The sequence below is a fragment of the Camelus bactrianus genome, chromosome 23, assembly GCF_048773025.1.
Source record: "Camelus bactrianus isolate YW-2024 breed Bactrian camel chromosome 23, ASM4877302v1, whole genome shotgun sequence".
Lineage (NCBI taxonomy): Eukaryota > Metazoa > Chordata > Mammalia > Artiodactyla > Camelidae > Camelus > Camelus bactrianus.
The window spans coordinates 17,192,518-17,207,473 of NC_133561.1; positions in this window are offsets into that span (position 1 = coordinate 17,192,518).

Here is a 14,956-nt window from a genome sequence, read left to right on the forward strand (position 1 = left end):
GGAACTGGTTCTTTCTTCTACTATCTTAGTTCTTTAATTCTAATCCTTCCCCTGGGCCTCTGTGTTCAGCAAACCATATTACTTCTCCATTAATCATCAGCATTTTTAAGTTCTCAAAGTTATTCAGCACCTCCTCTTACTTAATTTCTTCCTGGATCATTCTAATCCCTCTTCTAAAGCATAATTTCCTCCCAAGTGATGTATATGGGTTTTTGTCTATATTTAGTTCTTGGCTTTTTATTCCCCTCTCTTCCTCTGTCTTCATATTCTGTTTCTCACATGTTGCTGTTTCTTTGGGGGAAACACACAACACACACACACACACACACACACACACTCCCCACACTCACTGAGCTTTCCCTCCAATGAGAAAAATCTTTCTGAAGTCCTTTATGTATTGAATCCTTTATATATTTAGAATTCTTAGCTGTATCAGTTATGATCTTTGGAAGTAACAGACTGCCCTTGCTGGAATGACTTCAAACAATAAAGAAAAGGTATTGCCTCAGGTAATGAGACCCCTAGAGGAGGGCAGTCTCAGACTGGTGGATGTGCAGTTTGGGGAGGTAATCAGGGGCTTAGGGCCCTTCTCTCTCCTTACTCTGCCTTCCTCAGCACATCAGCTTGTCCTCGAGAGAGCTCCTTCCATGGTGACTGATGGTTACAACATGTCTAGGCATCCAGACATCACAGTGCCCAGTGGAAGGAGCCCTTCTTCTACTTATTAGTGAGGACCTCTTTTCCAAAAGTCCTCGGCCGACTTCCTCTTATGTCTCATTGGCCAGAATTGGGCCACATGCTCCTTCCTAACCAATGTGCCAGCAAGAGGAATGGGACCACCATGTGGCTTAGACCAGTCGTGCCAGTTATCAATCAGGTGGCACGTGTATGTGGAATAGTCTGGGGAGCTTTAAAAACCACTGACGCCTGATGCCCAGCCCCTCACCATCCACTTTAATTAGTCTGGAATGTGTCCTGGGCATAGGGATTTTTAAAAATCAAACTAGGTGATTCTAATGGGTAGCCAAGATTGAGAACCACTGGCTTATACTCCTCAGGATTTACCCTGAGTTAAGCAGGGAGAGTGGGGGAGAAGTAAATATCAGGGGAAAAAATGGGCCAGGAAGGAGGGGAATGATTGTTGGACCTGGCAAAGAAATAATGTCTACTTGGCCTATTCACCTCCTTTGAAAGCAAAGTATGTCCATCCATTCTTTCATTGATTTATTTCTTCTTTCAACAAACATTTATCAGGCTCCCACAATGATCAGGAGATGAGAAATCAAAGGGCACTGTTAGGGAATGAGAAGAAGTTACAAGTCATATAAAATAGAAAAGGCAAACCTCCTCTGGGCGGATACAACACCAAGGCATGGAGCTTGATTAAGAAAGTGCAGGCTGGATTTCCGCCCTCATTCACCACTCTTGGCTGGGCATCCTTGTGCAGTATACAAACTCATTAGCTGTACATGGAGGACTGAAGAATACAAAGATAAACCATCCTGCCTGCCAGGATCTCAGACTAAAAGGGGGAAACACACAGGTAAATATACCAACTGCTTTTGATAACTGATCAAGTTTCTAAGGGGTGGCCGAAGAAAGTAGAAGTCATCTTAAAGTTCTATCACTATATTAGATGTTCATGGCTTTTCAGGAGACACGTGCTTTCAATGTGATCTATTTTCCAACCAGGAGAGTGAATATACATGCATACCTTTGTATACTGCCATGCTGCATAGCACTAATTCATAATAAGGTTATTTGTCTTTAGAAATGTTTTTCTTAAAAAAAAAAGCCAACACAATTCTTCACAATACCTTGTTAATAACTTTCTTTCCTCTGTTCTGAAGGTACTGAGGGGGCATCTTTAGCCAATGCGATCAGGCTGTGCTGTGCACCCTGAGCCTAAGAGCGCAAGCAAAGGCCTCCTACAGCATAAGCTCTCAGCCAGTGAGTACCTCTGCATTCTCCTTGTTTGGGTAAGTTCTGCAGAGGGCAAGGTTCATTCCTCTGTGGTCTTTCTTTCAACATCTATTTTGTTTCTGGTAAGTAGTTCCGACTCACAATGGCTGGCTGTAGAAGTAATAGGGCTGGACCCATTTCAAAGTAGCAAAAGAAAAGTGTCATATTGGATTTTGATAAAGACTAAAGGGGTCTTCAAGGAAACACGTTCCAGGAAAGGAGGATCAACAGGTGAGTAAAGATCGGTGGGAGTCCTCTGGCTTGGTGAAGGAAATCATAAACGTCACTGCAGTCCTAGGGGACTGGTCGATAGAATGAAACTATGGTTGTAGCATGTCCACGACCTCAGGGGATTTGGAGAGAAAGGACCAGCAATTCACAGTTGCTAATGCCCTAAACACAAGTGGGGGTCTTCCACCGGCAGGGACCATTTATAGGACTGATTTGCCTGGCATTCTTATTTCCAGAAGTGCTACATAGAATATGCAGTATCTTTTGTTTGTTTGTTTTTTCTGCTAGAGATTCCCTTCTACTTTATTTATTTATTTAAACATTTTTTATTGAGTTATAGTCATTTTACAATGTTGTGTCAAATTCCAGTGTAGAGCACAATTTTTCAGTTCTACACGAACATACGTATATTCATTGTCACATTTTTTTCTCTGTGAGCTACCATAAGATCTTGTATTTATTTCCCTGTGCTATACAGTATAATCTTGTTTATCTATTCTGCATATGCCTGTCAGTATCTACAAATTTTGAAATCTCAGTCTGTCCCTTCTCACCCCCCAGAATATGCAGTATATTTTGGAGCTGATACTTTCAGAGTAGCAAGAAATAGTTCACTACTTAACCAAAAAAAAAAAAAAAAAAAGAGAGAGAGAGAGAGAAGAGGCAAGGCATAGAAAAGCTAAGTTTTGATAGGGATTGAGGAGCTGGGAAGGGAATCAGAAAAAACATAGGCGATGTATCAGCCACACAGGGTAGCAGATTTTGGCTCAGTACAAGTCAGTTTTTAAAAAAATGAACTGAGTGACCTTATGAGGAAGGAATACTGGAAGTATTCAAGTAGTTGGTTTGACCAACACTCAAGGATGTTGTGGAAAGGATTTTTACAAAGGTTAGGAGACTGGACTAGATCTGGGTTCTTAAACCATTTAGGGTCAGGTGTCCTTGAGAACCCAAAGAAAGGTAAGAACCTTTTTTTTCCCCTCTGAAAACTCACATGCCTGTTGAACTGATTCCTGAGGATCGCATAATAAATCAGCCCCAAGAACTTAGTGGCTTCTTCTCTCACAGTTTCTGTAGGTCAGGGATTTGGAAGCAGCTTAGCTGGGTGATTCTGGCTCATGAGGTTAAAGTCAAGATTCACCTAACACAGTGGCTCTCAACTGGGGTGACTTTGCCCCCCAGGCGACATCTGGCAAAGTCTAGAGACACATTTTTGGTTGTCACCAAGGGTGTGCTGTGTGTGCTATTGAAATCTAGTGAGCGGAGGCAAGAGATGTTGGTAAACTTTCTACTCCACACAAAAATGATCTGGCCCCAAACGTCAACAGTGCAGAGATTGACAAACCCTGGCCCACAGGTCTGACTTGGCTTGGAGCATCCCCTTCTGAGACAGCTCACTCATGTGGCTGGTGAGGGCTGCTGCTGTCCTCACAACATGGCAGCTGGCTTCCCTGAGCGAACTAAGAGAGAAGGCAAGGAGGGCCTGATGTGATGCCCTTATGACTGGCTTTCTGAAAGCAAGTCACTGAATTCAGCCCACAAGGAAGGCGAGAGGAATTAACTTTCACTGTTTAAGGGGAGAATTGTCAAAGAATTTGTGAGCCTATCTTAGACACAACACACCCACACACAACAAAATCTTACATGTTAAAGTTGAGGTTTCACAGATTCCACAGCCCCGCTGTGGAATCCCTAGGTTAAAAACACCTCAGGTTCCTTCCAGCTCCAACAGAAATAAAACAACCAGGAAATCTGCAAGCACGAGTAAAAACTGGCAAAACAATAAAATAAAACAATAAAAAAAAATCCTCAGGATTCTACCTCCAGCCATCCTGTATTCAAGCCCCTGTATTCACATTATACTTTTCTTTACCTCCTTCTCGGTTTTCAATCCAAGGTCCTTGCAATTTACTGCGTTACATTCTATTTCATTCTAAATATACTATGTCACTCTATTTCATTTTAAAGCAGAACAGAGGTGCTGAGCCACTGACATTTACAGATTGGAGAGTTGAGACTCCATTTCAAGAGAAAGATTGGCTGGGGTTTCAAGACCTCCCTCACCATGAGACAGAGTACAAGGAGGACTGTTAATGGTGCAAGTAAACATAGCTCTCATTGTTTATGCGAGAAAATGAAGGACAGAGGGTTAAGTGATGCACTCAGATCCATCCACTAATTCCCTGATGCCTTATTTAATTTCAGTCCATTAATTTACAAAACAGAAAAATTTTTTCCGTATTTGCTTTCCATTAAATATGAGCAACTTCCAAGATGGTGCTTCCAAGAGGGTTCCTTGCAATAAGAAAGAACAGTGTGTATATATATATATATATATTTTTTTTTTTTTTTAACTTAGATTTTTAAAAGCTTTTCTCCAAAATCATTTCTTTGTAACAATTTTCTCTTTCAAAACAGAGAGGGAAGTGCTTACAAGCTCCTGGATATAAAGTGGCTTTCTCAACCCAGTACATTGATAGATCAAAGAGGGGAAAGCTCTAACAATACCTGGTTCCTGCCCTTGAAATACCTCAGCTGAACACTTGGGGCAAAATATCAATGGAGCAAAGGGGTTTTAAAAACAGGGTCCAGGTGTTTTTCCTGCCCTGGAAATGCTGCCGATTTTGCGTCTTGTTGCCCCTTTGATCACCTTTGGAATAAGCAGGGGCTGTGACAAGAACAGTCAGGCTCAGGCATGGCTGTTTCCTCGGAGATCTGAGTTGTAATGGAAGGTGCTGGCAAAATTGCTTCTGTCTGTGGGAGGGGCCTCCCTTCACAGGACATGGTGTGGGCAGCATTTGTTAACATGAAGTGAAAAAGAATATACATATTCTTTTTTAAGACTCTTTTTCCACTATAGTTTATTACATGATATTAAATATAGTTCCCTGTGCGGTACAGTAGGACCTTATTGTTTATCTATTTATGTATAGTAGTTTGTATCTGCTAATTCCAAACTCCTAATTTATCCCTCCCCCTAGCTCCGCTTTCCCCTTTGGTGAAACCGTAAGTTTGTTTCCTATGTCTGAGAGCCTGTTTCTGTTATATAAATAAGTTCATTTGTGTCATTGTTTTAGAGTCTACATATCATGATATGTAGTGATATCTTATGATATTTGTCATTCTCTGACTTACTTCACATACTAAATGATAATCTCTAGGTCCATCCACGTTGCTGCAAATGGCAATATTTCCTTCTTTTTTATGGCTGAGTAATATCCCATTGTGTATATATTTCACATCTTTATCCAGTCATCTGTCCATGGACATTTAGGTTGCTTCCATGTCTTGGCTATTGTAAATAGTGCTGCTGTGAACATTGGGTTGTATGTATTCCTTCAGATTAGAGTTTTCTCTGGATATATGCCCAGGAGTGGGACTGCTGGATCATGTGGTAGCTCTATTTTTAGTTTTTTAAGGAACCTCCATACTGTTTTCCATAGTGACTCCACCAATTTACATTCAGACATGGGATTTATAATGTGAAGGGGAGTTTTGCTGAGGACTCCATCCTGGACTTCCAGCTGCTTGGGCCCAGAGTCCCCTGGGCCAGGCCCACATTCCTGGAAGTCTTCCCCCTGTGCAGGAGGCCTTGACCCAGCCCCTGCCCTTCTTCCCCTTGGAGGGCTGAGGACGATCGCCCAGACCCCTCTGCTTCCCTCTTTCTTGATGGTATCAAAAGCAAGCAAACAGCCCTTTTTCCACTTTCAGGGCTTTCCTGGTAACCATTATGAGAGCAGGAAACTGCTAACAGTCAGGGCCAATGTGGGGAAGTTCCTGAGGTTCCAGAACCTTACCAAGGCCTTATAGTGAGGACCACCGCTGCACAGTTCCTCTCTCCCTCCTGAATCAGCCGGCAGAGCTCACCGATTCCCTTCCCTTGGAGTCCACCTTTGACAGGTGGAGCTTTTCCTCTATAAAACCTAACTTTCCAGTCAGAAAAGACAGTCCTTTAGAAAAATGAGGGCACTTCGTCTCTCTCCAGTGGGCAGTTAGTTATAACCCACCAGGGGAGGAGGCCTGGAAAAAGTTTTCTCAGACATCGAGGCTAGCATCAGTCTTGCAGGCATGCATTCTGGGAGGAAAGGCCAGGAGTGTCTTGGAGATGACAAGCCCTGCCTGGGCTAAGGTGCCTGAGAAGCCTGCAGAGGACTCCCTGGAGGGGAGGTACCAGAAAACACACATAGGTGCTCACATCCCTCAGCCACAGTGCCTTCTCTCTCCAGCTGAGGGCATCCAGGGTCTGTCAAGGGGAAAACTTAGAAAAGACTTAGGGGACCTAAGACCAGTGCTTATCTGTAGTAAAGAGCAGAGATAATGAAGAATATGAAAATGAATATATGTATGTATATGCATGACTGAGACATTGTGCTGCACACCAGAAATTGACACAGTGTAACTGACTGTACTTCAGTTAAATAAAAAAAGTAGGGATAATGAGAGTGTGATATGAAAACTGACTTCTCAACCATGTTAAAAAGATTGTTTATATTACCTGATTATAAAGGCTTATTGTTAGAAAATGTGAAAAACCCGAAAGATAAAAATTATCTATAAGTCTACCATGTAGAGCCTGCTAATTTTACATTCTTGCATTTTCTGCTCAATCTTTTTTCAATGCATGTATATTTTCATTTTTTTCTTACAGAACTGCATCATACTGTATAATACAGCTTTAAAAATTTTAATTAACACTACTGAACAAATTGTAAATCTAATTTCAGTTCTAATGAGATGATAAGCCAGTGCAATAGTTGAAATGTTTAAAATGGACAGAGTAGCTGAGAGGAGGGTGTGTGTGTGTGTGGGGGTCAGTGTTGTCAGGGGACTTTCAAAAGCCACGTGGTCTTTGCTGCTGTGGCCACACAAGTCACAACTACCCCAGGCACTGATCTAAGTACTCCACACCTCTAATTCATGAAAACTAAAGAGAGAAAAATTACCTATAAGTCCTCAGAACAACTCCATGAGTTAAGTGCTGTGATCCCCACCTACAGACAAGGAATATGAGGTCTCACAGCTGGTAAAGCCAGGCAGTCTGGCTGGAGACCACCCTATCACCACGCCAGACCCCCTGCCCTTCAAGCTCCAAGGAAGTCAGAACAGAGTCACGGTAACCTCCTATGTTTGGGCAAATCCAGTGCTTGCTTCATTCAGAGGCATCCGTGGCTCTGTCTCTCTTGTCCCCCGGTGCAGAGAGGAGGCTCAGAGGCTCCCTTTGACTAATCTGCTTCAGTAGTTTCTGTGGCTTCTCTTTGCCTCATTTCTCCAAGCAGAGAAATGGCAGAGAGTGGACTGTGTCTGGCCTCAGACAGTCTTTGTACATTACACTGTTTCATTGTCCCTTTTCCCAGAGAGGCCCTGGTGGCACTTTGTAGCGGTGTGAGAGTGAGCGTGTCAGATTTCAGGGTTCCTTGATGAGCACGCAGGCTCCAGAAGGAGAGCGCCAGCCCAACAGAAACATGACAGTCAGGAACACAGGCAGGGAATTTGGGCCCAAGCGCAGCACTCGGGCGCCCTTGCTGCACCTGCTGGGGTTGGGAACAGATGTCCACTTGGACTGGCTCAAGCAAAGGGGAAGCCTTACAATAAGGTCACAGAGGCGTTGGGAGGCCAAAGGAAGGAGACGGAGATCAGGCTCTGTGGGAAACAGGAAGTGGGAAGCAGAAAATCAGGAGCTGAAATCTCTTCCCATTGAGGTGGGGGTCACGTGACTTCTCTGGACCTCGCTGGGCACCTCTCTACCCTTGGATGACTTCTACTAGCTCTTCACACAGAGTCCAAGTTGGCCCCCAATTCCAGGTGTGCATAATGACACCTCAGCTCTAGTTTTCACGACTGAGGGGCAAGAGGTTATTATTAATATTTAATCTACTGCTATTTCAAAATCAACTTAATGGAGATATAACTTACTAACAATAAGACGCATCTGTTTGAAGTATGCAACTCAATGACTTTGACACCATAATCAAGATACAGAACACTTCCAGCACCCTGAAAGGATTCCGTGGAGGGGCAATCATTTTTCCCTTTATACAAATTACTAAACACATTGGCCATCAGTTGCTGGCCGTGGGTTAGGTCAAGTGGTTGTCACTTGGTCCACCCATTCAGCAGGATTTATATTGAGGTCAGGCGATGAAAGGCCTGTCTAGGACAGTCATCTACTGGCTGTATGACCTTGGACAAGTCACTTAGCCTCACTGTGTCTGTTTCCCATCTGTAGACTATTGGATAATAATATCGACCTCACAGGCTTGGTAAACAGTGTGCAAGCAGATACTAAGTTCTCATGGAGACTCCAAAATACAATAGGTATGAAAAGGAAACAGTCTGAGCAGAGCTTTACGACTGCGGAGGGAGAGCATTTTGTAAGAAGGCTATCAAAGAAGAAAACTGCCAAGAACCCATCTTCCTCTCCCAGGAGTGGGGAGTGGGTGGCTTGTCTCCTTGGAGGGTTTATCTGGAACCCCTCAGCTGGGGGTCTGGTGGACCGTCTCCCACCTGGGAAAACAGGAGAGACCCAGGTGCTCTGCAGGAGAGGCCTGTGAGCACCACTGCACTGGGGCTGGCCAAGCTCCTAGTGGTGTCAGGCAAGGGATGTGTGGGTGACCAGGGGGAGTGCAGTGAAGAGTCCTCTTGGGGCCTGTCCAGTGGGGCTGCCTGTGTGGTGAGAGAACCTGGCAGCAGGAAGCTGGAGGTGAACGTCTGATTGCTAAGGTCTGCAGAACAGACACGCACCTGCTAGGTTTGAGGGGCCCAGTAGGGACCCTCTGAAAAGCTGATGAAAGCACCCTAAGAGGGAGCCAGTGTCACATCCTTGCCAGAGCCTGATTAACCAGGTGCCAGTGCAGGGAGACCTTTTTCAGGCCATAATCTTTGCCCCCCTTCACCTCCCTGGAACCCTGGAACTGGCCAGAAACTAGGACAGGAAGGAGAGGTTGAGAGATGGAGCAGAGAACTGTGTCCCTTTCCTACTGCGGGCCTCCAGCCTGAAACAGGCCCAGCAGAGCCAAGGGAGGGAGAAATGGTAATGCTCTAAGTCCGGAGATTTGATTCTTATCTTGCACTGGGCATTCCAATTGCTGAGTTGAAACAGTTTGAATCTTTGAGTCACCATGGGGTGTAAAAGACCATCTGTTTTCGACAGAAGGGAAGAGTCACAGGGCCTGCCAGCAAATTTTTCTTCCAGTGGCAGGACAGTCTTTCACTGAACAATTTTAAAAGGGCAGTGGGAGAAAAATTAATGGTTTTGATCACAGATTGTGCTTGCTTGTTGAACACAATGGAGATAAGATGTGTTTTGTTAAGCATCCGTTTGTTTGGCAGGGGTGTTAGGCGTGTTTCCTCAGTTACTGCCACAAGCCAGAAGCCGGGAGATGGTCCCTGCACTGGAGACAATGTAGGGGAGAGAAAGGGGGCTGTAACCCAGGAGACCAGGCTGCAACATGACAGGTTCAATGGTAGCGCTCAGTCCTTGCAGCCCACCGGCCCTTGTCCTCAGGGAGTCACTAACCCTCCCCTGGGAGATCTCCTCAAACTCTCAGTCAGTTGGAGCTGTTTCCTGGTGTCCTGGGCACCACAGTGGCTGCCTCGCCTCAAGAAGGAATGGAACCACCACCAGTACAATTGGAATCCAATACCTGCTCAAAGGATTTCAACTCCAGAAAAGCAGGGTAGGACCATTCTCTGGGTGAAGACATTGATGTTCACAGCAAAAAAAAAAAAAAAAAAAAAAAAAAGCTAAGGAGGAAAAGAAGAGCTTGGTGGTCCCAGGGGTGCCTGACAATGACCTCGGTTCTGTCATCAAAACCCAACTGGGTCTGTGAGATGAGCACTAAGTACTGCCATTTAAACTATTCTGGGCAACTGTTTCTATTTCCATGAGGGTTTACATCTTTCTTCACAAAAATCACAGGATATTAGAGCAGCTGAGGAAGTCTTTGCCACAGCTGTGGTTCTGAAAAGTCCTTGCAAGCATGGACTGCTGAGGATCTAATGGGTTCTACGGACCCACTGCGCAGAAAAAAGTGTGCCTGTGCCTAAACTTCTGAACATACTTTCCAGGGGCTGACACACACTCAGCCCCATTCTCCACCCACCTTGGTCCTTGCTGGTAGACCCCACTTTCCTCCAAACAGGCTGGAAACACCAGATACTCCATGTCCAAGCTTCCTTACGGCTATGCCCCAATCCTAGCCGATGAGACTGGTCTACCGGTAGCAATGAAGACAAGTCTTTCTTTCTGGTAAAAAGGGAAGGATGAGGGGGCAACTCTCTCCTTCTTTGGATGTTGATGCCAGGAGTCCAGCTGCCATCCTGCAACAGTGAAGGGAAAGCCAAGAGAAATACAGAGCTGAACTAACCAGAACTGCCACTGTCCACTTGTTGGCAGAGATTCCACGTGTTCTTGCCGGAGCTGCTGTTAGCTGGGCTTTCCTTTTCTTGTGGCTGAAAGCAGCCGCTGACGTAGTGGATTCCCTGATGACCATCAGGCGTCTTCTAAGAGTCCACAGACCCAGCTCAAGGAAGCTGTGAACTGGAGTCTGGTCTCCTCATTCTCCTGATGTCTTCTCAGGTCCTCAGTTTCCTTCAGTGACTGACCGTCAGTCCACAGAAAGGCAATGGCAGGCTGGACGGCAGGTCTCCAAGCCACACTGCACTGTCTCTTAACTTCCTGAGGGAATTGTATGAAAGGTAGTCTTCATATACGGGGGATGATGCGTAAGAAACGTCATGCTGGAAAATACAGGTTCTCAACCTGCTCAATTCCAACGGGAACTCAAGACACTCTTGCCTCTCTGAGACTCAGTTTCCATGTCTGCTACTTCATGCTGCGTTGTCATAAAGCAAAGTAGGTTCCTGTTTGCATCTGTGCTTCATTCCTTCTGCATCACCGTCCTTCTACGGCATCAAAATGCAGCCTATCAACCAGAAGTGGTTCAAGAGATGAACTGGGAAGGTAAAGCTTTTTTCTTTCATTTTGACAAAGAAAACAACAAGGGGCAAGTGTTCCCAGGATACTGAGGCCAGGCCACCTGCCTGTCAGCAGGGGGAGCAGGGTGTCACCGTCTGCTTCTCACCGCTATCCATCAGCACAGTCTCCTGGCTCGTCCCCAGCCCCTCGCAGGCTCGACTGCCTGCTGGCTCTATAGTTTGGGCTCATATTGGTTGAAAGAAACAAAATCCTTTAAAAATTATATTTCTGGAATGCCTGTAAAGTGCCAGGCAGACACACAGATCACAACTTAATGCTTTGTTACTGGCTCCAAACCAAAGTTGCACACTGGCTTATTCAAATCTAAAAACCCCAGCCTGGTCCCTGGGTGAGTACCACATGGCTAAAATTAGCCTGGCCATCTGCTGAGACAGCAGCTGGGTTATTCTGAGCCCCAGCAGGCCTGGTTGGAAGTGGGGCTGGGTCTGGGGGGGGAACACTGTTGGAGAGTCTGGTCCCTTCAGTTAAGGTGCGTGACAGAGAGGGACGGGAGGATGAAGGCCCCCGGAGAGAGGAGGCCAGTGTCACCAGCTCCCTATGGGCACAGGATTGTTTCTTTGTCCTGGTCCCTGGTTTCTCTTTTTTTTTCACCTGGAGTTTCCTGCTTGGACTTACACCCCAGCAAAAGCATTCTCTGGGATTTCAGCAATAACGGCTGAGATTTATTGAGGGCATATCAAGGTCAGGAACAACACTGAGTACTTTACAGGGATTAGCACACATTCTCAAAACAGCTCAGAGGTAGCACCAAGAGATTTCAGGGATTCAGAATGGCTGGATTCATCTTTTCGCAGTCAAGAGAAAGAGCCCTGTTGAAAGAGCTCAGATGACCCTGGGAACCCAGGGGTTCTCTCCCTTGGGCCCCTCAACCCTGCTTCCCCCAAGCTGAGCCCATCACTGGTTCTCCAGAGGAGGGCAACAGTATTCCTCAGAGTTGACAATCCATTGAACTATGTACAGGGTGAGGAACTTGGGGGTACAAATGCCACCTAGATAAGACATTTATAGACACTCCATAAACAAGAGTCCAGTTTTATATTTATAGCCATTCTAAACCAGCACCTCAAATCCCAGACTCAGGCCAGTTAGGCCAGTTGTCTACAACCCCCTAACTGGTTGCTTCTGTTTCCATATTTGGCCATAAAACCATAGTTGTGACCTGTAACCTTCCACTATCCACTTCCTATTATTTCTGCCCTCATCCAGAAGTTTAACTGATCAGTTTTCAATCTGGTGAAGTGTCCATACCTTCGTTTCTGAGGGTTTGAGTCCTCCAGAGCCCCACCACTGTGGTGAGCTGCTGACCTCCACTAACCTTCATCAGTGGATGGTGGTGCTAAGAGATGCTCCTGAGAATCACCTGGGTTGCAGACACTGTCCTCCCACCTCCATGGTCCAGCATCCCTATTTCCCACCTGGTAATCAGTCACTCAAGCCAGTAGAATAATCCCTTTCTCTGTTTGTGGGGACAGTGGCCTTTAAGGAGCCCCAAACAGCCACGTGGCAGCCTCATCTCCCAATTCAGTGGAACTGTTGTTGGGGCCCCTAGGGGAAGTATCTCTCCCTCAGGGCCTTCCATCTCCAAATCAGCAGAGCTCAAAGTAAAAATTCTGTGAGTGGATGTCAGATGTGGTAACAGCGAGGAGCTACTCCCAGTCCACCCGGGTTCCCAGACCATAGGCTGGTCTCTGATTTAAAGCATATAAAGGTCCTATAAGCTGGAACCCCATCCCCTCAGGGTGCTGTCTCACAGCCATACCGTTAGGAGCCAATTTCACCTTCAATCAGGCCACTGGGTGAAGGAGTGTGAGGCAAAACCAGTCAGTTCATGGGTCTGAGCCCATGGCTGCACCACCTTTGCTGTGAGCTGAGTCCCTGGATAAGCAGCCAGGCTTCTCAGAACAGCATGGTGGTGGGGCAGGGCTGACGTTCTGGGGTCCCCATCACCCGCACTGTCCACTGGTTGGCAGTCTCCTACCTGAGGCCAAGTCACCAAAGAGGAACATGTTTACAGGCCACATTTTCTTTTTACTTTTCAAAATGAGTCTCCAAAAACGTATCTGTTTATAACCTAGATTACCTACTTCAGGGACTAGGAAATGAGAAAACTGGCACTGCTCTCTGAAGCCAGAAAAATGGGCCAACAGAGGCTGCTGTCTGATCTTCCATGCAGAGGTTAAGTGCAGGAGCGAGGGGGCGGTGGGAGGCCATTCATTCCTGCACCAGACCTCACAGAACCAGCTCAGTCCCCAGTGAGTGATTATATAAAGGGCCTGGTCTGAAGTGGTAGAAACATCAATTCCTTAATAAAACCACCCCAAAGTTGGGGAACACAGAATGGAAGGGGAAGGAAGTCATGCCACTTTGGAACTGTGAAATCCTTAAAGCAGCTGGGGGACGAGGGGTGTAATCAAACCAGCCCAATAGGTCGGCGACAACCCATTCCTGACACTCAATCTCCCTGGTGGGAAGACACGAGGTGTCTGGAGAAGGTCAGAGGACAAGGCACCTCGAGGGCTTTCAATGTGCACACTGAACAGAGTTCGCACTACGCACGTACCTTGGGCCAGGCCGCCGCTAGGTTTCACTCGGGGGCTGCCTCAAGGCACAGCGTGTTCAATCCAACCCAACAGAGTTCCAGTCACGTCGCGGTAGCAGCTTCACAAAAGCGCTCTGGCTGTCGGAGGAGCCGTTCCCCACCTCCAAGGGAGGGCAACACTCAACGACGTGCAGCAAGCGAAGCGCCAACGCAGAACCCCCGCTGACACGTCGGAGTAATGAGCGCTGCTTCCGCTCGGAAGGCTTAAAAGCGTGCGCATGCGCCACGCCGCGCGCGGAAGGAACAGTGCGGTCAGACACGGGGGCTGAGTGGCGCGGCGGGCGGACACCTGTCTAAGGGCATTTCCAGGCAGAGCGGCCCCGGAGAGGCCGAGGGCAGCACCTCTTCTCATCTCGGACCCTGTGCTTCTGCAGAAGGCCGTTGCTGCCGTCTTAAAATTTTTTAAATTCAAATGCATTCATTTTAGCTGCTACTCTGATTTTTGTAAATAAAGAAAACCAAAATATGAATATTGAAACATAAGTTCCCTCTTTTACAAGGAAAATATGGAAACAGGAATGTGAATCTCTCTTTAAGAAAGAAATCAGCTTTGATTACAGCGAACCCATTAAGCAATCACTCCAGCCTAAAAATACTGTTTAATCAGGTCCTGTGAGGGTAATTGCCTTTCTCTGTGCTGATAAAAAAAAAAGGCTAAGAATACAAAATATTCAGTGTGTAGAGAGCCTGAGAGCCTTGCTGAATGGCTGGTTAATCAGGAGAGGGGACCTCAAGTCCATGGTGCTAAGGATTTTCATCAAAAGTTAAAGACAATGAAAAGACACAAGGACTCTGTTAGCAAATCGATTTGTCAGTGTTTCCGTATCCGAATTCTAACTTGGGTTTGTATGGCCCTCCAAGTTTGCTGACTGCAGGAAGTCCAAGACATGGCTACTAAGGGACACAACCACCGTTCAGAAACTGCACCCGTTATAATCACTTAAATGTAGCTCAACTCAGAGAGAACATGTTTTTCTTCTTTCCTGTCTTGAATGTCTGTCTTCTGTTTTCCACACCAAAACAGAAACTTCTGGGTTTGAGACAGCGGCTCACTCTGCTGCCCTCTCTTGCCTGTGACTCTACCTTTCGGCTCACACTTCCCCTTCTCCTGTAAAAGGTCAAGGGTGTCGTAAGATACCACCCTGGCTTTCAGGGAACCTAAATAT